Consider the following 24,313-nt stretch of genomic DNA (forward strand, 5'->3'; position numbering starts at 1 on the left):
TGGATGGATGGATAAAGAGGTGGTGTATATATACAGTGGGATGTTGGTCAGCGTGAAACAGAATGAGATCTTACCACTTACAACACGGATGGACCTTGAGGTCATCGTGCTACGTGAAGTAAGTCACACAGGGAAGGATGACCCTGTATGACCCCAGCTTGCACACACAGAGCAGACTGGCGTTACTGGAGCTGGGACGGGGGTGGGTAAAATGCGTGAGGGGTTGCCAAGGGACCAACTTCCAGCTATAAAATAACAAACTCACAGAGACGTGATGTGCGGCGGGGGGGGCGATCATCAACAACACTGGGTTGCGTATTTGAAAGGTGCTAAGAGGACAGACCTTAAGAGTTCTCAGCACGTGATAAAACTTGGAAGTACGTATGATCACAGGTGTTCGTCACATTTATTGTGGTGCTCACTTCGTGGTGTGTGCAAATATGGAATCATCACATCGTGCACCTGAAACTAATATAACGTTCAATGTGAATTGCACCTCGATAAAAATAAATAATAAGAATGATAACTAATAAACATATGGCATTTTTGAGTTTATACACACCAGGTGCCGAGCAAAATGATCTCATGTTTTCTCTTACTTTTTATGTCCCCTGCTGAGATCCTGTTTCATAAGGAAAGACACGAGGAGGTGACGCTGTCGCTGGTGGAACACGGACCCCAGATTCTAGCCTAGTTCTGCGCAAGCCCAGGTCCACAGTGCTACTCACTCAGTGATGTCGTTCATTCCTCACAATGGAAGGGCTTCGCGGTGAACTAATTTGGAGAACCTTTCATTACACAGGTTAACCTGGTGGACAGGGCATTTTAGAGCCTTAGAAACGGGACTGAGCATTTTGAATCTCCAAGGGAAGGACCTAAGGCTCTGTTTTCCCAAACGCATTCATAAAAGTAATGTTGTTTTTCGGGCCACCTGTTACCACGTGATAGGAACTTGGCAAACACTGGGCTCAGTTACCTTTTTGCTCAACTGCACTGTGGTAGGAGAGGACAGACTTCCAGTCCAAGGTGACAACAAGTAGAAAGGAGCAGGCATTCAACTAGGAGGTGGATGTGGAGAAGATGCAGACAAAGCACACCCAGGGAGCCACTTCAAGTTATTCAAGGTCAAAAAGCTGGGGAGATAATGCAGTAAAGGAGGCAGATCTTAGCAGGTAAATTCCATAATTGGATGGCACTTTGGAGATTGTCTAGTCCAACCATATCCATCCACTCATCCATCCACCCACCCCCCCACTCGTTCATCCATCCATCCACTTATTCTTCCATCTGTCTGTCCATCCATCCATTTATCATCCATCCATCTATCATCTGTCCATCCGTCCATCCATCCATCCATCCATCCATTTATCATCCATCCATCTATCATCTGTCCATCCGTCCATCCATCCATCCATCCCTCCATCCATCCCTCCATCCATCCACCCACTTACTTATCCATCCATCCATCCACCCATCCACCCATACAGTGGTCCACCCATACATGCATCCATCTACCCACTTATCCTCTGTTCATTCAGAACATGCTATTTGAGGGTCTACAATGTATGCTACACAGTTAGAGTAATTGGGGCTCTAGTAGTGAAAAAAATTCTTTCCTTCTACGAGGAAAGACAGGTAAAAATAAACAAGCACTTGTGTAATATGTTAAAGGTATCCAGACTGTGAAGAAAACTAAGCACTGGTAGGAACCAGAAAGTGATGAGGTAACTCCCCCTTTTGATCAGCCATTCCCAATGGAAACCCCTCTTCACTGAAAGTCTTCCTTATTGGAACCTCAATCGACATCCTCTAGCTTTGCCCCTTGGTGCTAACTTTGCTCTCTGAGATGCTCCTCTCCCCCGTGCCAGGCATCCCAGAGTCCAATCAGGTCCTCGATGAGCCTTCTCTGACCTGCATGAGGTTCACGGCCTCTGCTTCTCCTGAAGGCTCACCACTCGCTCAGTGTGTTCAGTCCAAGTTCACTGGATACTTCCTGGGACCAGACTCTGTGTGAAGTGTTCACTGTACGAAGCTGAGTGAGACCAAGAACTAGATTTTGAGTTGTTCGGATTCTCAGCAGGGGGAAAAAGGTCTTCAACGTAACGTACAGTGAAGGCATGTAGGCATGCTCTGCCCAAGACCATGGGCGTTGCAGCAGCCTCCCACTGGCCTCCCTGACTTCACTTGGGCCCTCCCGAACCGTCCTGTCCAGTGGAGGGTCCACGAGGTTCTTTGCAGAACATGAGCCAACAGGCAAGAGCACATCAATGGTGTTTTTGTGGGGGCAGCGGGGAGAGCAGCAAGTAAGGAAACTATGGAAGATCCACTTGATGGGCCATTATTCATCATTTAAAATCGCCGTGAAAAGTTCTGTGTAAGAAAACAAAAGTGCTTTTCACCTGACACTGAATGCAAACGTAAGTTCCCAAACTGAGTGTGAGCAGTAGGCGGCTGCGTGAGGTGTGCATCTGCTTGTGGAAGGAGCTGGGGGTCCTTTACACTGGACGCCAGCAAGTGAGACCAAGTCCGGAGGGCAGGGGGCCCATGCCCACGTTCAGGGGCCAGGAGCAGCCTCACACAGTCGGCATCTTGAAGATGCTGAGGAAACCTGGGCACGGAGTAGCTTCTTGAGCCGGAGCAGAGCTCAGGTTTTCCCCAAAGATAACCCAATTGGTCAGAGCACATGGGGACCGGCCGCCATTTGCAAACTCACCAGGTAACGGCTGGGGCTGGGCTGGGGCTCCGTGCAGGCCCAGGTCTGCTGCGTGAGGTAGGGAAGACTGATAGGAAGGTGCAGATCATTCAAGGCTCCTGCTCTGTAGCCCTCAGTGTCTTCCTAATGGACCGGTCCCGCTCAGGGTCCTGTCTGCTGAGAGGGCCGTGTGTTCTGGAAAGACCAGCCATGGAGCTGATGAGTCTCCACGCACCCAGTGCTGCTGCTCCCCAGGGGCCTGCACAGACAACCCTGCTGCAATTGGGGGCTGCGTGGAATAGAAATACAGTGAAGCAAGGGAGAGAGGATGTGCCTTCAGCTCTGGTTCTTCAGCTGAGCTGACCATTCCTTGTCTCCGGAGAGCCTTTTCCATGGCTGGGGCGGGGCTGGGGACTCTGAGGATCAAGAGACAGGCCCCTGTCACCACCAGACTTACAGCCTAATTAAGATGGGGAGGATGACGGCGGCCAAGCCTGCCCCTCTGTGTTGACGAGCGCAGACCCCCGTGCTGTGGACTCGGGCGGGGCCCCTCCAGGGAGACCTCGGAGAAACGCCACCTGACTTGCAATTTCAAGAGACTTTCATCAGCAGAGAGATGATGCAGGTGCGTGAAGGGCCCGCTTGGAGGACCTAGGAAGGAGGGCCTGCCCTGGGGAGGGAGGTCACAGTTCCCTGGCGCTGGAGGACGCCGTGCAGGGGTGGGGGAGGCGCCTGAGGACACGGACAGGGTCGTGTTAGGGGGGCAGGTCCTCAGTGAGGGAGGCCTGCATGTGAGGAAACTACCTCCATTTCTCCACTGAGATGTGCAGCGAGATGTGGGCTTGCACTCACACACACATGTGTACACTCTCCAACATGAACACACGTGCACACACTCCCATCTATATTTACACACTCAAACATGCACACACATATGTGTACACACTCCAACATGCACACACGTGTGCGCACACATATGTACACACTCCAACATGCACATGGGCACACACTCCCATCTGTATTTACACACTCCAACATGCACATGGGCACACACTCCCATCTGTATTTACACACTCCAACATGCACACACGTGCACACACTCACATACATATGTAAACACTCCAACATGCACACGGGCACACACATGCCAACACGTAGACACACACACACCCATGCACTCGTGTGTATGTATACACCCACATGAACGCACAAATGTACACATACGGTCACACGCACACACCTGCACACACGAGTCCACATGTGTGCACACATATACAAACACACACAGCCTCACAAACGCACGTATGCACAAACACATGTGTGCACGTGCACACGTCTGCTCTAACGTGGGTGCGCACACATACATGTATACTGCGTGTGTGCTCACACGTGTACCTTCACACACACTCAAAAATATGCACACGGGCACTCTCATACACAAGCACTTATGTATACTTGCACACACATGCACACACTGATCCGCAGGCCGTCAAGGAGAAGCAGCCCGGGGCCTGGAGTCAGGAGGCCCGTGAACCCTGCACACATCTGTCCCGTCCCTGGCGCCCTGCTTCGTCAGCTGTGGTTGAAGACCATGCCCTCAGGGAGCGGTGGTGGGGATGGAGGGATCCATGCAGGGGAGGGACAGGTGTGCCCGCCCTGAGGCCCGCAGTCAGGGCTCAAGAGCCCGCACCTGAGTATCCCCGCATACATCATTACCTGTGTGATGGGCTGCTGGGGTACAGCCAGCCTGTGACATCGAGGGCTCAAAATGCCAGCGGGTGCAGGAGTGGAAGCAGACACTACAGCTTGCTCGCTTTTAACAGTGAGCCCGACCTCCCAGAACCGCTAAGGAAGTCGTCTTATTCGTGGGATGAGAGGGAAGGGTGAGCTGGGGGAGGAGGAAGAGAAGGAGGGGTGCATCTTTTCCCCTGGTTCTGGCCTCCACCCACCTCCCCGGCCCCCCACCTGGACCCCGGGACCCCAGGGTCCTGCTCAGCCAGGGCCTGCGTCCCTCCCGGCTGGGCTCACGCTCCATCAGCGCAGCCAGAGTCACAGGGGCTGACTGACCGGGCCTCTGTCCCCTTGGATAGCTGAGGCCCAGCATGGGGTAGGGGGGGATCGCCAACGTCCCACGGCCAAAGGGTGGCAGAATCGAGCCCCAAATGGAGCATGAGATCATCTGGGATCCACCCCGAGGTCGGTCCTGGGAGGGGAGAGGTTCTGGAACAGGCCGCTGGAGGTTGCTGTGGACCAGGTTCTGCGGCCGGGAGGCGGCCTCGCCCCTGGCCGGGGAGAGACGGGTGGGCAGACCCCGGATGGCGCCCTCTGAAGCAGCTGCCGGAGTCCCAGGCCGGCCTGGACACCGACCTCCTTCCCCGGGGGCCTCCTGCCCGGGGCCGGGCGCCCGGGGATCGCCCAGCTTGCAGAGGGCGTCACGGGGGCTGAGGCTTTGGCAGTTACTGAAAAGAAAGCACGGTTACTATTCATGTCTTGTGTTGAGAAATCTCTATATAAAAGTTTCACAGCCGCACATGTAAAAGGGGTTTTTACTGGCTTAACGTTCTCCCCTCCTCTCCTGCCCCCACCCGGAACCTCGCCTTTTGTCTCCTGCCTCCCACGAGTGGGGGGTCTTCAGACAGCTGCCGCTGGGCCCCCCGGGACGCGTGGAAACTTCACCTGCAGGGAGTGGGGGGGGCCACTCCAGGACTCGCGCCCGGGCCCCTGTGGTCCTGTCCTTCCTCCGTGCCACCCCCCCTGTGATGCCGCCCCCCCACGTGACACCGGCCCCGCATGACGCCGCCCCCCCCCTGTGACACCGCCCCCTCCCCGTGACACCACCCCCCTCCCCGTGACTCCGGACACTCCTGACACCACCCGCTGGTGGCGTCGGCCCCCCTCCCCGTGACTCTGGCCCCTCCCCCTCCGTGACTCTGGCCCCCCCCCCGTGACACCGGCTTCTTCCAGCTTCATTCTTTCCTCCACAGATGAAGGCGCTTTGAAGGCCACGTGCTCAGCACACAGACGGGAGCAAAGCAGACCTTGATTTCCTGCAGGAAACTAGGGACAGTAAGAAAAGGAGCAAATGCCTACACAGCGAGCAGGTGTGGCTCCCAAGGGCCCTGAGCTGGGCTTCCTGATCCATGGGCCCTCCCGAGACGACTGACGAGTGGGAGCGTGCTCTCCGCTTGCATGAGGCCTGGCAGGGGGAAGAGCATGTGGGGGGGGGGGGGGTGGCGAGAGAGTGCGGGCTGGCCAGGACAGGGCCAGGCCATGGGGGGGTGGGGGGAGGCGGTGCTGAAGGGGGTCGTGCGAGGAGCCGCCGGCCCGGGGAGAGGGTAGGCCTAGGAGCACCCAGGAAGAGCTTGCACAGGCTGAGAAGCAGGAAGACCACACGGCCGGAACAGGGCCACCCAGCAGGTGAGCGCCCGGGGGCCCAGGAGGAAGTACCACAGCGGCCCAGGCCTCGTCCACTAGGGGCCGGCGCCTCGGTTTTAGTTTAGGGGAAGCTCGGAGGTGTGGAGCAGGGTGAACGGCACCAGCTGGTCTTTTCTTTCACAGATCTCGCAGGCCACAGGGCAGGACGCTGTTGGGAGGGGGCTGGGGTGGGGGCAGGGAGCTGGGCGGATGCCCTCAGGCCCTGTAGCTTGGGGACTGTACTGCCCAGGACGTGTGGGCACCAAGCAGGAGCCACGAGAAGCTGGGGACAGGAGCCTGCGTGAGGTCCCCCTGATGGCACAGTCGACATTCAGATCAAAGTCACAACTCTCAGCCACTCCGCGTCCTCCACTCACACCCAAGCGCAGCCTGCCCACCGAACCAGCTGCTTGACCTTGGTGACCATCCTGACTCTCGCACTTCATGTCACACACCTCGGGTCACACACAGACACAGCCAGGACAGATCCCACGGCCTTTGGATTAGGGCTGGCGCTTGGCTCAGCTGGGGACGCACAGAGGTGGAGTTATGCCTACAGAAGGTTTTACGGCAAGGCCACGCGGTAACCAGCCTGTGCAAGACCACCGCTCGGTCAGGACAGAAAGGAAGGGTGGCGCAAGGCACGTCACCAGCAAGGAACTGGGGCCAGTGGTGAGGATCCCTCTCCTCCCACAGGGGAAGCACCTGCCAGGCTGGCGTGGCACCAGGTATCAGAATACGCTGAGACTCCCAGCTTCACCTTCTCCAGCACAGAAAGAGCTTGAAGGTCATCACTCCAGTCCTCACCGTATGAAAATAAAATGAGCAAACTGAACATCAACAACTTGGGTCTAGTGGAGAATCAAGGTCCCGAGGCAAACGGCCACCCTGACGACTGGGGAGACGACGGGAGGTGCAGAGAATCACAGCTGGGATCAGACCAGGGGAGCGGGGGCTGCGGGCCAGGAGCTGGTGGGACCCACATGGCAGCAGGTGGCCTTCTGGGGGCTGATTTCAGAGATGAAACATCTCCCTGGGGGGCCCAGGCTTTTGTAGCCTTTCTCCCAGCTGGGTCTCAGGATGAAGATCGGAGGCCGAGACTGGGAGGGAAATGATACATCAGGGAAGGACAGGGGGCAGGGGAATAATCAGATATCCCCGAGGCTTCTGTTCTCAGTAAGAAAGCCCACCCTCCAAGGAAGCTGTGTTCCCACTGCCTTCCCGGCCTCCAGCCCTCTTGTCTCAGTGAGGGGGGATAAAAAGGTCAAAGCCACTTCTGAAAGTCACAGCTCCAGAACTCAGGCCAGCTAAAAAAAATTAAATGTAGTCATAAGGCCCTGAAACCCTTGCCCTCCCCAACACCTCAGCGCCAACCAGGCTCTGGTGTGATGGCAGAAGGTTACAAATGAAAGAGCTGAAAAATGCAGACTCTATTTAAGAAGGAGGGTGTAGGGAACCCAAAGACGTCCGGAAGGGAAACAGCAAACCAACAAGGGAACCGGACCCCAGGCGCGGGGGCAGCCACTGAACGCAGCCCAACTCCAGGCAGAGCCACGTAACACTCACACGAAAAGCTGGATTTCCTCAGTCCCTGTTACCAGATGTATCATTTCCAGCTTCCAAGAAAACTACTAGAAGGCATGCCAACAGGCAACAGAACCGCGGTCTGAAAAGACAAAGCAGACCCAGACGTGCTACACATGCTGGAGCTGTCCGCCTGGGAATGTGATACATCCACGATGGGTATGCTGAGGGCTCAACGGGAAAGAAGACAACGTTCTAGAACAGATGGGTAGTTTAATGACAGGGATGAAAACTCTAAGAAAGGATCAAGGGGAAATTACAGAAATCAAAGTGAACAGAAACAAAGAGATGCCTTTGATAGGCTATGAAAGGAGACCAGACATGGCCGAAGAAAGAATTGGCGATCTTGATGCATTCACTAAAAACTTGCAAAAAGAGATAAAAAGAGGAAAAAACAGTATGAAAAGCATGGAACAGAATATCCAAGAACTGCAGAATCATTACAGAAGGATTGCATGTATGTAATGGTATACCAGAGAGATAAGAGATAGAAAGGTTAGAGAATTTGCAGTATTTGAGGTAATTATGACTAAGATTTCCCAAAATTAATCACAGAAACCCAACTACAGCTCTGGGAGGCTCAAAGGACAACAAGCATAAGTACCAAAAATCTACAAATAGACTTACTATGTTCAAACTGCAGGAAACCAAAGACAAAGAGAAAACCTTGAAAGAAACCAGAGCAAAAACCTAAATTATCCTTCAAGAAACTAGAATAAGAATTACATTAGACTCCTCACCAGAAACCAGGAAAATAAGAGATTGCAGTCAAATATTTAAAGTATTGGAAGCAAAATGCACCAATCTAGATGTCTGTGTTCAGCATAGTTATTCTTTAAAAGTGAAGGAGAAATACTTTTTCAGACAAAAAACAAACAAGCAAACAACAACAACAACAACAACACCAAAAAACAGGAATTTTCCAACAGAAGATCTGCCCTTCAAGAAATGATAAAAGACATTCTTAAGAGAGAAGGAAAATTAAATAGATCAAAATTTCAGATCTACAGAAGGAAATGAAGAGTATCAGAGAAAGAACAAAGGTTAAATAAAATCTTTTATTTTCCTTATTCTTAATTTGTGTAATAGATAACTGTTCAAAGTAACAATAACAATAACGTATCAGGTAGTTATAACGTGGATTTTTTTAAGTTTTTTTTTTTACTTATTTTGAGAGAGAGAGAGAGAGAGAGAGAATGTGTGAGCAGGAGAGGGGTACAGAGAGAGCGAAAGAAAGAATCCCAAGCATGGGGCTTGACCTCACCAGTCATGCGATCACGACCTGAGCCAAAATCAAGAGTGGGAAGCTTAACTGACTGAGCCACCCAGATGCCCCATAACATATGAATATATGAACAGAATGGCTGCAATGTTATAAGGAATGGGAGGAAGAGATCCAGAATAATATTCTGTAATTACACCACCTGCGACCTGATTACATAGTGTTGTTTGAAGGTGGACTTTGCATCTTGCAAAGTCTAGAGAAACCACTACATCTAAAATTGAAATGCTAATAGAGGACAGAAAATGTGACAATAAGATGCTCAGTTAAAACCAGAGAAGGCAGGGGAGTCTGGGTGGCTCAGCTGGTTGAGTGTCCCACTTTAGCTTGGGTTGTAATCTCACAGTTCATGAGTTTGAGCTTGACATCAGGCTCATTGCTGTCGGCGTGGAGTCCACTTTAGGTCCTCTGCCCCCCTCTCTCTCTTTGCCCCTTCCCTACTCATGCTATCTCTCTCAAAAATAAAGAAAACATTAAAAAAAAACTGGAGAAGGCAGAAGAAGAATATTTTTTAATGGAAATAACTGGCAAGTGCAATGAATAGAAGACACTTACAAATATGGTTAATAGTAAGCCAGCTATACCTATAATTACTTTAAAGGTGAATAGTCCGAATACAGCAAATGAAAGGCGGTTCCCATTAGAGGGGATAAGAAAGAAACTGGACCCAACTGTGTATTATATATAAGAAACCCATTTTCAAGACAAAGATACAGATATATTGAGTCAAGGGATGGAGAAAAATAAACCATGCACTACTGATCAAAAGAAAGCTTAGCAGTTTTATTAGTTTCAGACAAAGCAGATTTCAGAATAGGGGAAATTATCAGGAATAAAGGGAAGCATTACATCATGATAAAGGGATCAGTTATCCACAAATATATGGGAATCTTTAATGTGCATGCTCGCACATAATAAAAGTGTCAAACTATGTGGGGAAAAAAAAACTGAGGGAACCACAAGGAGAAACAGACAAATCTACTATAGGGGTTGAAGATGTCAACACCCCCCATCAGTAACTGACGGATCCAGCAGACACAAGATCATTAAGGACATAGTTGAACGGAACAGCACTATCCATCAACTGGATATAATTGACATTTATAGAATACTTCATTCAACAACAGCAGAATACATATTCTTCTCAAGCTCACAGGGGACATTAACCAAAACAGACATTCTCGGCCATAAAACACACCTTAATAAATTTAAAAGAATATAAATCATAGAAAGTATTCTTGCATACTACAATGGAATTAAATGAAAAATCAATAATAGAAGGCTAGTTGGGAAATCTCAAGCTATTTGGAGTAACTGACACACTGCTAAATAATACATGGGTCCAAAAAAGTCTCAAGAGAACTTTTAAAATACATTTAACTAAATGAAAATGAAAGCCCAATCTATCAAAATTTGTGGGATTATCAAGAACAATTCTTAGAGGGGAAATTTATAGCACTGAGTGCACCTATTAGAAAAGAAGAAAGGTGGAAAATCTCTTAAGAAAAAAAGAAATCAAATTAAATAAGGAGGGGATAAATAATAAAAATTAGAGCAGAAGTGAAAATAGGAAATCAATAGAGATCAATGACACTAAAAGCTGGTTCTTTGAAAAGATCAATGAATGTGATAAACTTCTAGGATGGCTAAGAAAGACATAAGTGTAGACATGAATTACTGATATCAGAAATCAAAACATGATCACTACTAGTTCCATGGGTATTAAAAAGATAATAAAAGGACTTGTGAACAATTCTACCCACCACTAGTTATCAGATCTAATCTGTTCACCACTTCTATTCAACATTATCCTGGAAGTCCTAGCTAATGCAATAAGACAAGAAAAAGAAAGCTGTTAGGGAAAGAAGAAGTAAAATTGTACTTGTTTACAGATAATATATTTGTCTATGCAGAAAATCCTAAATAGATACACACACACACACACACACACACACCACTTCTTGGAACTAACAAGTCATAAAACAAGGTTGCAGGATACAATGTCAGTGTACAAAAGTCAATTGCTTTCCTACCTATGAGCAATAAGAACTTGAAATTAAAGGGACTCCTGGGTGGCTTAATTGGTTAAGTGTCTGCCTCTGGATTTCAGCTCGGGTCATGATTTCCCAGTTTGTGAGTTCTAACCCTACATAGGGCTCTGTGCTGACAGCAGGGAACCTACTTCAGATTCTCTCTCTCTCTCTCTCTCTCTCTCTCTCTCTCTCTCTCTCAAAATAAGTAAGCTTTTTAAAAAATTTAAAAATTTGAAATTAAAAACACAATATCATTTCCATTAATAACAAAAAATTAAGTACTTATGTACAAACCTAACAAAATCTGTACAGGATTTACATGAGGATACCAACAATAATGATGAAAAGAAGAATCAAAGATCAATAAATGGAGACATATTTCATCTTCAGAGACAGGAGGACCCAATATTGTTAAGATGTCAATTCCTTTCAAGTTGATCTATAAAATCAAGGCAATCCCAATAAAAATTCTAGCATGTTATTTTGCAGATATGGACAAACTGATTCTAATTTTGTAGGGGAAAGCAAAGACCCAGAAGAGCCAACATAACTTGTATCTAAAATACACAAAGAAGTTGTTAACGCTCAAGTTCTCAAACTTATTAAAACGACAAGAAAATAAACAACCCGATTTTTAAATATAGGCAAAAGATCTGAACAGAATTGTCACCAAAGAAGGGGTACAGATGGCAGAAAAGCATTTAACAGTGTTTTCCACATTGCATGTCAGAAAATTACAAGCTAGCACAAGGTACCACCAGACGCCTATTAGAATGGCCACAATCCAGAACATTGACACTAGATGTTAGTGATACCCAACAGAGTCAAAAACCTGTGTCCATAACAACAACAACAACAAAACTCACAGTACACAGTAGTAGTATACAGTAGCATATTCACAATTTCCAATTGCCAAACAATGGAAGCAACTAAGGCTTTCTTCGATAGGCGAAGGGAGAAACAAACTGTAATACAGCCGTACGTTGGAATACTATTCGGCAGTTAGAAACAAATGAGCAATCATGCCACGAAGAGACAGGGGAGAACTAAAAGTGTGCATTGCTAAGTAAAAGAAGCTCTCCATACACACGGCTTCAGTTGCACGGCATTCTGGGAAAGGCAAAGCTATGGAGGCAGTAAAAGTTTAGTAGTTGCCTAACGTTGCAGGGGTAGAGGGAGTGTTGTCTCGGCGAGGCACACGGGATTTGCGGGGTGGAGAAAGCATTCTGATGAAAAGTGGAATGGTGGGTGCACGACATTACGCGTTTGCTAAAACTCCGAGAACTTTTCACCCCGAAGAGTGCACCGAAATGTAAACTATGGGCTTTGGTTAATAATAATATATCAATATTGGTTCATTAGTTGTAACAAATGTTCCACACTCATGCAAGATGTTAATAACAGAGGAAAGTGTATTGGGATGGAGCCATATGGGAACTCTGTGTGCTACCTGTTCCATTTTTCTGTAAATCTAAGACTGTTCTAAAAATTAAGTCTATTAATTAAAAAATGTGTATACTGAGAAACTGTCAGGTTTATGAAGATGAAACAATTAAGCAGACACAGCCACTGCCTTTAACGACTCACTGTCTGGTGGAAGAGACAGCAACATAAGTCAGCAATTATGGAGTGTGGACAGATGCAAAACAGGAAGTATAGGAGGTGGGGGTACCAAGGATAAAACAATTAGCTCAGTGGGGGAAAGGAGGTCAGTGAAAGACTTCTGCAAGCTATAAAGTGCTATAAAAATATAAATCTGTGATTATTATGGTGGTTGTTATTATTCTTATGGTATTTCATTTACTTTCTCGGGCAAACAAAACTGAGGGAATTCATCACCAGCAGGCCTGCTCCGCAGGAAAGGTTTAAAAAAATGTTTTTCAAGGAGAAGGTAAATGATATAGGTCATAAACTTGGATCTGCCAAAAAAAGGAAGAGTATCAGAGAAGAATTAAGTGAAAGTAAAAGTCTTCTTTTTCTTAGTAGATCTAAAAGAGAGTGGCTTGAAATCATAACAATATATTGGATGACAATAGCATACGGAGAGTTAAAGTAAGTGACAGCCATGCTGTAGTGATGGGAAGGAGAAAGTGGGATTATAAGCAGACTGCATGAAAAGTAGTACATAGATGGACTTCAAATATTTAACTTTATATTAAAAGCTCCAAGACAACCACTGGAAAGAATATAATTGCTTTGCTAAGAAATGAGATAGAATTCAATCACATAAAATGCCTAGTTAAAACCACAAAAAGGAGGATAAAAAGAGGGAGAAAAAATAAGAAGAAATGCAACAAGGAGAAAATAATTACAAATGTGGTAGATACATGGTAATCCAACTATATCGGTAATCACTTTTAATGGGAATGGTCTAAATACACCGATTCAAAGAGAAGTCTGCAAGTAGTCTGCTAGAAACCCATTTTAAATATAAAGACACAAAGGGGTTAAAATTAAAGGGATAAAGAAAGATATCTCAAACTAACTTTAATAAAAAGCTGGAATAACTATGTAATTTCAGACAGAGACAACTTCAGAACAAAGGAAATCATCACGGATAAAGTACAGAATTACATAATGATAAAGAGCCAATTCTCCACAAATACATAACAATCCTAAACATGCATGCACCTACCAATAGAACGTCAAAATAAACAAGGCAAAAACTGTTAGAACCACAAGGAGAAATAGACAAATCCACTGTGATTTTTGGAGACTTCAGCATTCTTCTGCTACTAACAGACCCAGCATATTGGTGAGGACATAGTTGAACTGAGCAGCACCAATGAACAACTTGATTTAATTGATACTTCTAGAATATTTCATCCAATGATAGCCCGATACACATTCCCCTCAAGTTTTCACAGGACATTCACCTAGTGAGACCACATTTTGGACCATTAAACCCACTGTAACAAATCAGACAGAGTATGTTTCCAGACCACAATAAAATGAAAATAAAAAGCAGAAAAGTAGCTGGAAAATCCCAAATTATTTTCAGATTCAATAGCACACTTCTAAATAACACGTGGTTTAAAGAAGAAGACTCAAGAAAAGTTAAAGCAATTTAAGTGAAAATGATAATGCGACAAATTAAAGGACATTGTGTAAAAGGCCTGACCAGTATTCTCCAAAGCTGCCAACAGCATCAAAAACAAGGAATGTCTGAAAAACCATCACAGCCTAGAGATGCTTAAGGGGACATAATGATGACTCTAATGTGGGATCCTAGAACAGAAAAAGGACATTGGTTAACAACTAAGATAATCTGAATAAAGTGTGGATTTTTGGTAACAATAATGTATCAACATTGGTTCGTTAATACTAATAAATGGGTGACATTTATGTATGTTAAAAAGAAAGGAAATGGGGTATGGGATATATGGGAACTCTTTGTATCTTTGTGACTTTCCTGTAAATGTAAAACTTCTCTAAGATTTTAAAAGCTTATTTAATACAAATATAACATCTAAATTTGTGGGATGCAGTGAATACAGTGTTTAGAGGAAAATTTATAGTATTTAATGTATGTATTAGAAAAGAAGAAATATCTAAAATCAATAATCTACTTTCAACCTTAGGAAACTAGAGAAGGAAGAGCCAATTGAAAATTAAACAGGAAAAAAGTAGTAGAGCAGATCAATTAAGTTGAGAAGTAGAAACCAACAGAGAAAATCAATAAAACCAAAAATAGTTTCTTTTAAAAAAAAAATCAATAGAATTGAAAACCTCTAGCTAGTCTAACCAAGAAAATAAGGGAGAAGATGTAAATTACCAGTATCAGAAATGAAAGCAGGTCCATCATACTTGATCTCATGGGCATTAAAAGGAAAACAAAGGAATTCCCATGAACAGCTTTATGCCCACAAATCTGATAACTTAAATTCAGTGGGCCAATTCCTTGAAAGACACAAACTACCAAAACATGTATTAGGAGAAATAGATCACCTGAATGGCTTGTATCCCTTAAGAACATTGAATCAGTAGTTGATTAATGTTACCCCCCCCCCAAAAAAAAACCCACCAGGTTCAGATGTTTCACTGGTAAATTCTATCAGACTTTTAGGAAAGAAGCTATACCAATTCTTCACATTCCTGCCGGAAACAGGAAGCCGAGGAAATACTTCCTAACCCATTCCGTGAGGTCAGCAGGACGTTGTAAGAAAAAGAAAGGTACGGACCAGCGTCCATGAGTATAGACACAAATTTCCTCAACAAAACATGAGCAGATGGAGTTCAACAACGCATAAGACCAAGTGGGACCGAGTCCAGGAATGAATTCTGTTCCTTTCCAGAAACTCCTCGCTATCTTGTGGATCTTTCAGAGCTCTTGTCCACGAACTTCTGAAATGTGGGTCATTGTCCTTCCAATTCCATCTAGCTGGTGCTGAGCCACACGTTTTGTCCCAAGTTGAGATGGTTGGGATGGAGCTCCATGGAAGCGAGTCTGCTTGAGAAAGGCTTGAATTCGTGTTACCCTAACTGCATGTTTTTGAGTCAAGTGAATTGATTTGAGTTGACTGCATTTAGATTAGAGGGAATTGAGGAGACATCAAAGAGGGTCCCTTGGGAGGGAGCATTAAGTTACCTCAAGGTCTGCACATTGGACAGGAGATGCATAGTAGGAGGTTTCAGAGGAAGCAGCTTGTGCCAAGGCCCTGGGGCAGACCAGAGCACAGTGCTTCAGAAGTGAAGGAAGGTCAGAGAGGCTGGAAAGTGGAGGGGGGCCCTGGGACCTCAGCCCCAGAACTGTGAGAAATGATGTCAGCTAGCTTCCCAGTCTGTGGTCTTCCTTCCAGTGGCCCAACAGGCTGCCAGAAGGGAGAAGGAAAGGAAGGAAATCGATCAACAACAAAACATGTTCAGTTTTCATCCACAGGGGTGCCAGACAGACGCAGCATCTTGACTGGAGCGGTCAACGAGAGGATGAAGAGAATTGGAGGATTTTAGGTCCATTTGGGAAATCAGCAGGCTGTGGATGTCCCCTGGATCCTGGGGAGCAGGCGAGAGAGGGACGTGTCAAGAGAACCACTGAGATTCACGGCTGGGACAGCGGGAACTCAGGACACGGTAAGCGAGCTGCAGGTCTGGGGCGTGGCGGTCTCAATGAGACAAGACGACGGTGGGGGGACGGCCTGGTGGTGCCGTGAGAGCCCCCATCTGGTTGGTGGGGAGCCGGACTGGGGGCCCGGGCAGCACCAGGCCTGAGCTCCACGGGAGCGGCTGAGGGGACAGCCAGGAAGAGCCAAAGAAGCACCTGACCGGGGTCCCCACTGGGAAAAGACAGTGGCCCTAATGGGGCACCGTGGAGGCTCACGTGGCAGGCCTGCACGTGGCCTTTGTGTGGAGGCGACAGTGTGGTTGGGGGTTGAGGACATACTTGCCCCAGAGCCCCCGGCTGGTCACTCAGCACGCTGGGCACGCACGTCTGGGGGTGGGGCACTCTCCCCTCGGGGACCCGCCATCACAGAGGCCAACACTGTGTCGCGGAAGCTCACGCTGACTCTCAGGGAGGAACCTGCGGGGAACAGGTTGTGCCTCAAGGGGTGTCTGTCCCCTCCCTCCCCTCCTCTCCCAGGACAAGGACCCAGCGAGGCCCTGCTCCAGCCAGGACGCCCTCAGCGCACAGCACAAGTAGGTCTGCCCTCCAGGCCTCCCTCTGCAGCCCGACTGACGCAGCAGCGGACAGCCCGCCCCGCGTGGGTTCACCGGGGACCCTGTTGGAGCAGCAGCCTGGGGGACGCGTCGCCAAGGACAGGCCTGGCTCTGGCGATCACCGCAGGTGTCGGCAGGAGCGTCTGCACCCCTGCATGGAGGGGCTCCCCGGAAGTGCCCAGGCCTCACTGGGGCCCACACAGGGCCCTCTGCAACCTGCTCAGCTCAGGCCAGAGTCAGCAGAGCCCCGGGTGGCCTGTCCCCGTCATCCCCGTGCACCTGCCCACACCTGGGATGTGCAGCCAGCGGCCTCCAAAGTGTCTACACCATTTGCACATTCCCTAGAACGAAAGGTCTTCAGCTCCAATGGCACCTACTGGGAGGGGTCTTCCTGGGCGCCCAGCACAGTCCCCCGCTGCGTTCCCCTCCGGCCCCCACAGGGGCCCACTTCTGTGCTTCCTCTGTAGGCCCCACACTGAGGGCTGGTCCTGTGTATACACTTACCTACCAGCTTGTCTGTGGTTAGACACAGACACACACACACACACACACACACTCACTCACACACCCCACTACATACAGCACACGTGCACACCCCATACCACACACCCCACCTACTGCAGACACACCCCACCCTCATGAGTGTAAGCTCATGCATGCGGGGACTTTTGCTCACGTTGCACGCTGACGTAGAGCTGCTCACTCCGTGCAGAGCTCAGCCCAGGACAAAGGTGGCCCTGGGCGGGCACGGGTGAATGACTCTGTGAGTGTGTGCGTGAGGGGGGGGTCACCCCTGTCAGGTGGAAGCTGGACCTGGGACCAATCCTGGCTCCATGACTTAGCAGCCGCCCTGACAGGGACGATACCGCGATCTGACATCGGTGTGCAGGGCGGGGTGGGGGGGAGACGCCTGCCCATCTCACCACCCCGCGGACCCCGCCACGGTGGGCCGGCCCCCTCTGTCCAGCCCACAGGCACACGTCACCACCTGCTGAAAGAATTCCTCTGGCAAGTCACCTGACATGGCGGGAGCAAGTAAGCCCCGAGGCCTCACGGCAGAGACTCTGTGTCCGTGACCGTGAGCGTTTGCCAAGGCCCTGAGTGCCCCCCACGGAGGGACGGGTAGCTACGTGGTGGTTTGTGCGTGTTGTAAACACGTTCAAGAGGAGTGGAGCCCACGTCTGGTCCGGAGGAAACAAGACAGAGGCTGCATGAGCCGTGGCACCGGACCGACAGGTGCTTGTGTTTCCATCATGGGACAGCAGTGCTGGGCGAGGAGGGTCCGTCTCCGCAGCCCGCGCTCTGGTCCCGCTCAGCCCTCCCTCCGTGGGGCAGCCCCTCCGCCCTCCGTGTCTGCCCTGCGGTGGCAGCGGGGGGCACGCGGTCTTTGCGGCGCTCGGGATAGGCCTGGCCCACGGCCCGGTCGGCTCTTCCTGCTATGTTTTCAGGCACGAAGGAAAGGTCCGGAAGGAATCACACAGGAAAAAAAAATACTGAAAAAAAAGAAAAGTAAAAGGTAATAATAGTTTTAGTTCGAGTGACCGGATTAGGATTCTTTTCTTTTAACTCTTCTCTCTTTCCTATAGCGTGTGCACGAGATGCTCTCGGAGGCACGAATCCCTCTTCAAGTGGAAGTGAAGTGCCCCAGAGCTGGCGGCCAGGCCCAGATTGCTCCGGGAGCGCGGACAGACGGGTGGGCTGGCGGCCAGGAGAGCCCACATCCCTCCTCTCCGGATCGACCCACTTGGAGCCACTTCCTCCCCGTCTAGAGCGGGTTGCAGCCGACACCAGCCTCGCCAGATTCTCCAACACCTTTCCGGAACACGCCGCCCGTTCGGCAGCCTGGGGACCACGGGGAAGCGGCTGGTTCGCAGCCTCACACGCTCTGCATTCCTCTGGTAGCTTAAGCCAAGAAAGAGCGCCTTCCCCGGACGGTGTTCTGATCGCGCTCCTTGAGACCCGCGCCCAGCCAGTGATTTCCTCATCAGGGTCACAGGTGTCCGCCCGGCACCTCCCCCCGCCGCGGCCTGCGGCCTTGGGACGCGCCATTGGGACCCTGCCGGCCTCTCCGGTCTGAGGAAGGGGCGACGGGGAGGCCCGGGCACGGCTGCAGGTGCGCCCGGGGCATCCTGGACAAGGGCGGCCCGCTGAGCAGGTGTTTGCAGTGCCCGTGCCTTCGGGTGCAACTGGGACGGAGTCACACACGGTCCGGCGCCACTCCTAGGTGCCAGCCTCAGAGAAAGACACCGTGGGCTATTTTTAATGTGCAAGACGGGGCCCTTCCTTCGAGGAGCTGCTGGTGGTCATCAGTGCCGAGCGTGAGTGCGGCAAGGCGTCCTCGCCCGATACGACGAGAGCCCCACGGGCCCCCAGAGGTTCCTCCGCCCTCGAGGTCCGGGAGGCCTGGAGCCAGACCCCACCGCTCGGCCTGGGAGCACTCGCTCGGTGCTCGTCCGCGGCGACACTCCGTGCATGGCAGGTTACGGGGATCCCCGCCCTGCCAGCTGAGCGTTCGGCCCATCACCCCGTGAGGCCCCAGAGTTAGGGACTGGGGGGCCCTGACGTGAACCACTTTCTCTGTCTGCTCCAGAGATGGGGGGAGGGCCGCCAGCCAGCAAGCAGGGGGTCAGAGCAGAGGTGGGACTTAGCTCGGGCTTCGGAGAGGGGGGCAGGAGCGTAGCAGGCTGGACAAGGCGGGGAGGGCATCCCGGGAGGTGGGTGGTTACAGCACCAGCAGGGCTGGCCTCCTCCAATCCCCTGCCGCCCCCCTGCCCCGAGCCCACAGGCCATTCCTTTGTCCCCCCTGGATTCAGGGAGGGACTTCTGGAGGCGACAGGTCCCGGAGTCTTGGAGCAGACTCACCTGAGAACCAGCGGAGCCCCTGCCATCACCCCTCCACGCCTGGATGCCCCCAGACCCGCAGCCGAGCGCATACCCCCGCCGCCACCCGTGGGGCCCTGCTGAGCTCAGAAGAGGGGTCAGCAGAGGGGGAGGAGCGCCATCGGGTGGGGGGCTCACGGCCCAGGTGTAGTATTAAGTCAGAGGTCGGCAGAGAATGACGCATAGGACCTGGGACCCGGTGGGGCCGTGCCTGTATATGGGCTGAGCTGCAGACCACCCCTCGCCCAGCGCCTGGGGCGGGGGGAGGGCAGTGCAGGGCCCGGGCCCAGATTCCCCGGTGGTAACTGTGTGCTTATGTTTTTCAGAACAAGGATCTGAAGCAGGAACAGCAAAAAGCACACGTACGTTAAGCGCCCCGAGTGACGCCAGGTGGCTTCATAATCACCACTGTGCATTTTTTAAGCCCCTAACGAGAAAGGTCCGGAAGGCTGTTTCTTGAGGCTCCCGGGACCCCAAGGCAGGGCACACGGGCCGGGCGTGGGCGGGGCGGGCGCAGAGGACAGAGCAGGTGAGCCTAAATTCTGCGACGCGGGGGCTGGACGGCGAGGAAGGTGGCCTCAGGCGGCAGACGGGTACGTGTCTGGGACTGTGGGGCCTTCTCACGAGGCACAGCTGCCTCACGGGGAAGGTGCTGGCTCTCGGCCGGCGTCTCTCCTGGCCCACGGCTCTGACAGTCCCAGTGCGTGTGGCTCCGCAGCGGGGGAGGGGAGGCAGGTGTCAGAGGGAGAGGAAGAAAGGGGCCATGTGTGCCCAGGGACCCCTGGCCTGACCTGCCCACCCAGGACGTGGGAGCAGGACATCCCTGACCAGCTGTCCAGCAGCCGGTGTGGCAGAGGGACGGGGGGTCGGGGGGGCCGGCCAGGGAGCGAGGCAGAGACCCAGGTGCTCTGTCCCTGTGACCTTGCCCCGCCGCGCCCGCACCCTCATCAGGCAGGCTCATGCCCCACGCTCTCAGCGCCTCTGGGCCCTGCCACGTCCTCCTCGCCTGGAGGACCAGAGAGGGTCCTGGGCACGTGCTGGCCCGACAGCCCTCTTTGGGGAGGCCACGCGCCTGGCCTGGAAAAGCCGGAACAAGGAGCTGGCTGCAGGTGGCAGGGAGAAGGGACAGATGTCAGGGTCCAGAAAGGACCTGGAGGAGACCGGAGTGGGCAGAATTGTCCTTGGGGGGCTTCTGAGTTTTTCTTCCCTCCTGAGTGGTCTGTCCAGGATGCCGTGTCGTGGGTCAGAAGGAAGCATGGGGGTGCAGCGTTTGAGGGGTGTGAAGGACGAGTGGCAAGGGGAGGAGCCCCCTAGGTCAGCCCCGCTGTCTGTCTACAGAAACCTGCCAGCTGGTCGGCACCCACCTGGGGCTGGCACGGGGGGAAGGGCTGATGTCCTCAGCTGCATCTGGGAGCCCCGAGTGGGGCCCGTGTCTGGGACCTCACCCCTGTCATCCTAGCTGCATCCCGGCTGCAGGGGGGGAAGCAGAGGCCTGGAGAGGCAGAGCTTCCCCGGCTCTTTCTCCCCGTGCACAGATAGCTCAGCCAGTTTGGCTCCAGAAGAAGGAAGAAGGGCCAGCGTAGGACACAGGTAGGCCCTGCCTCCACCGGCCAGTTGGTCGCTCTGGGCTCCGGGCGCCCTCCTGTAAGATGAGGAAATTAGGCAGCACAATCCAATCGGCCTTCTGTCCCAAGAAAACACAGAAGGGCCCAGAACACAGTGGGAGCTGTCCGATCCTGTCGCAGACTCCCAGGAATCCCAATTCCCTGTGCTCTTACCCCAGCCAGGCCGTCCCCTTGGCAAGGAGCGGGACCTGTCCTGTTAGCCATGGGTCCCCTAGAGACACTGAACAGAGCTGCATGGAAGGGAGAGGCTGAGCCCATGGCGGGGCCAGCTCGCTCCCTGAGCCCCTCCCTCTTCGTCCTCCGTGCAGCCGCCCGCATGTTCTCCCCGTGTCTCCCGGTGCCTGGTGGGGGCCCTTTGATGGAGGCCAGTGGGGAGATGTCACAGACAGACAGACCGCAGCCATTGCCTGCCCTAGGTGAGCCAGAGTCGGGAACCCTCTGACCCGTGCACAGTGTGGTCTTTGCCCACGTGTTCCAAGATGGCACCAGAAGAGAGATGGGGGCTCCCAGGTGCATTTCCGTAGAGAAAAACCCTCTTCCCGGGCCATCTGCAACTAACGGACAGTCATTTCCCAAGAAACAGAGACGGTCCTGCGGATGGATTTTTTACAGCCAAGGCTCAAGCAGCCCTTTTGTGGATAAATGGTTAAGAGCTAGTTTTCCATAAATTAGCACAAGAGAAAAACCCATAAAATTTGTCAGGAGGCTTAAGAATTGTGCTATTTTCAAAGAGTACACATTGGGGCGTGCTTGGAGCCATATGGTATCTGAGGGCCGGGACGGCGGGCAGCCCACAGCCCCTCCCTCGGCCGGGCGAGCGCCACCTGAGAGGGACTGACGGTCAGTTGTTGACCGCCCAGTCCGGTGTGCCTGGGGTGGCGACCCACTGCTCGCAATGACAGGGAAAATTAAATAACGCGATATCACGCCCTGACTGTTAAATACGTGCCCAGCACTGGTTCGGGCAACAGGTGCGTCTCATGAACTTTCTGGCTGGACAAACCCCGTGAGGGCGGCAGCAGCTGGGAGTGTCCCCCACAGTCAGGGGACGGACCCAGGCTGGACCGCTGCCGGAGGTCGCCGGAGCCCCGGGCGGAGGTCACTGGAGCCCCGGGCGGCTTCCCACCATCACCACATCTGTGCCTCCCTCGATCGGTGGAGTGATGCACAGAGAGGGTGCGGACTGGTTGCCTGTTCTGCCCCAGACCATCAGCCTGACTCCCACAGCAAACCTCTGAGCTTGGGAATATCATCCCCATGCTGCGTGCGATCTGAGGAGCTCAGAAAGGTTGGGACACCTGCCCGGGGTCACACAGCAGGCAGGTGGCAGTGTGGTTCTAAAGCCTCCACATGCCAGCAGGCCAGCCTGATTGCCCGGCCTGCTGGATTCCCTGCTGGCCTGCATGCTCCTGCCTCCTAACAGGGCAGGCTTGTATCTCACAGGCTTCTACAGAGCGTAGCACTCACGGGCACAGATGCTCAGCAGAGGGACGCAGGACAGAAGAAGGCCACCCAGTGTGTTACTGGGTTCCCAAGGACTGTGACCAGACAACAGGGGTTGCTGTGTCCCCCTCCCCCAGTCCAGGAGGAGGCCTGGAGAGGAAGAGGAGGGGGGAGGGGGGAGGGGGGAGGAGAGTGGGAGGAGGGAGGGAAAGGAAGGGAGGAGTAGGGAGGGAGGGGAGGAGGAGGGGAGGAGGGAGAAGGGAGGGGAGGAGGGAGGCAGGGGGAGGAGGGGAGGAGGGAGAAGGGAGGGGAGGAGGGGAAGGCTGGTTGCAGAGGAGCAAAGCCTGTGGGTCTAGGTCCCCACGCCCCTCCTGGAGCCCTGGTCCTCAGCCCCTGCCTCTCCAGGCAGGCCCAGGGCCCCCCGAGCCCCCAGCAGGAAGGTGCGGGCACCCCCAGCCCGGCGTCGCGTCTTTCCTCACCTGTCCGCTCTGTGGGGGTTTCGGGCGTCCTGCCTCACCCTGGCCGGGACGCTGTGCCGCCGCCCCTGGGGCCCAGTGAGCCCGCGGGAGAGCGGAGGCGGGTGACAGGGCGTCAGAGACCCCGGTGCCGGACATCTGCCCGCCCCTGGGCGTCTGCTGAAGGAATGAGCAATCCCGGATGAGAACTTGACAGTGGAATTTGAAATGATGTTTCCTCACCAATGAATTCTAAAATAAACACTGGGGCCTGTGAACACTTGGTGTGCCCTGCTTCCCTGCGCAGCCCGGATCCACTGACGGCCTTGTCGGTTATAAATTGCAGCCTGCATTCCTCGTATCAAAATGCACTGCTAGTGATATTTAACTCCAAAGAAATATATCCTCCGGCAATGAATACAGTCAGAAATTACTCGCTGGATTTAACCAAGGAGAGAGCGGTGCCATATAGATGCACTGCATAAATTCAGAGATGTGGGACAATGGCCGTCATTTATTAACATTTTATCTCCTCGTGGGAATGTTTGACCTTGCTTCAGCGGTTTTATTGGGAGCAAAAGCTCTAGGAGCTCCTGTCCCCCCCCCGCCTTTTTCCAGGAGCAAACCGAGCTCTTCCAAGTAGTAAATACCCTTCTGCTTGTCCTGATGTTTCCTTTAACCCGGAAGAGGCGGGGTGGGGGTGGGGGAGAAGGTGGCCCCCGGGGGGGGGGGAAGGTGGCCCCCCACAAGAGCCGCCTTCAGAGCACATGGAAATTCAGGTCATTCAAACACGCGTCAGTTCATAAAGGGATATGAAAGCAATTTAATTGCGAGGGGCTGAGGTTTCCGCAGGAGCCCTGGACTCGGGAGGATTGCGTTTTGGAGATGAGAAGTGGGGGCCCTGCACCTGGTGAGCGCAGCCAAATTTAATCCATCGGTTCCTGCCGGGCCGCACGCCGAACGCCCGCTCCGCGCAAGGCTGTCCCACGCGGAGGGGCAGGGGCGGCTCCCAGCCTCAGGGCGATGACGGTCCAGGGCGGCAGTGGCTGGGGGGTAAACACCGCATAAAGGGGTGTGCAAGGTGCCACAGTGGGGACGGGGACGCCCCGGCACTCTGCCCCTCTCTCACGCTCAGCTGGAGGTCCTCTGGCCCGCCTCCCCCCCCCAGGTGTGCACAGGTGCATGGGGGGCAGAGGACCTGGCTGGGACGCGGTCCCCCTCATCCCTGCAACGCTCCGAGATGAAGACAG

The 24,313-nt window shown here is 52.2% G+C and overlaps 2 long non-coding RNA genes across 2 annotated transcripts; both read left to right on the top strand.

Moving 5' to 3' along the window:
* Window positions 1–5,642: 5,642 nt before the first annotated feature.
* Window positions 5,643–16,946, top strand: LOC128310997 (uncharacterized). The gene is made up of 3 exons (XR_008288918.1): window positions 5,643–5,758; window positions 15,885–16,075; window positions 16,584–16,946. It is a non-coding gene; the product is annotated as an uncharacterized LOC128310997 (long non-coding RNA).
* A 2,877-nt stretch (window positions 16,947–19,823) lies between these two features.
* Window positions 19,824–22,802, top strand: LOC128310996 (uncharacterized). Its single transcript, XR_008288917.1, has 3 exons — window positions 19,824–21,130; window positions 21,474–22,453; window positions 22,609–22,802. It is a non-coding gene; the product is annotated as an uncharacterized LOC128310996 (long non-coding RNA).
* The last annotated feature ends 1,511 nt before the right edge of the window (window positions 22,803–24,313 follow it).

Source organism: Acinonyx jubatus, chromosome B4 (assembly GCF_027475565.1).
Source record: "Acinonyx jubatus isolate Ajub_Pintada_27869175 chromosome B4, VMU_Ajub_asm_v1.0, whole genome shotgun sequence".
In the NCBI taxonomy this organism is placed as follows: domain Eukaryota; kingdom Metazoa; phylum Chordata; class Mammalia; order Carnivora; family Felidae; genus Acinonyx; species Acinonyx jubatus.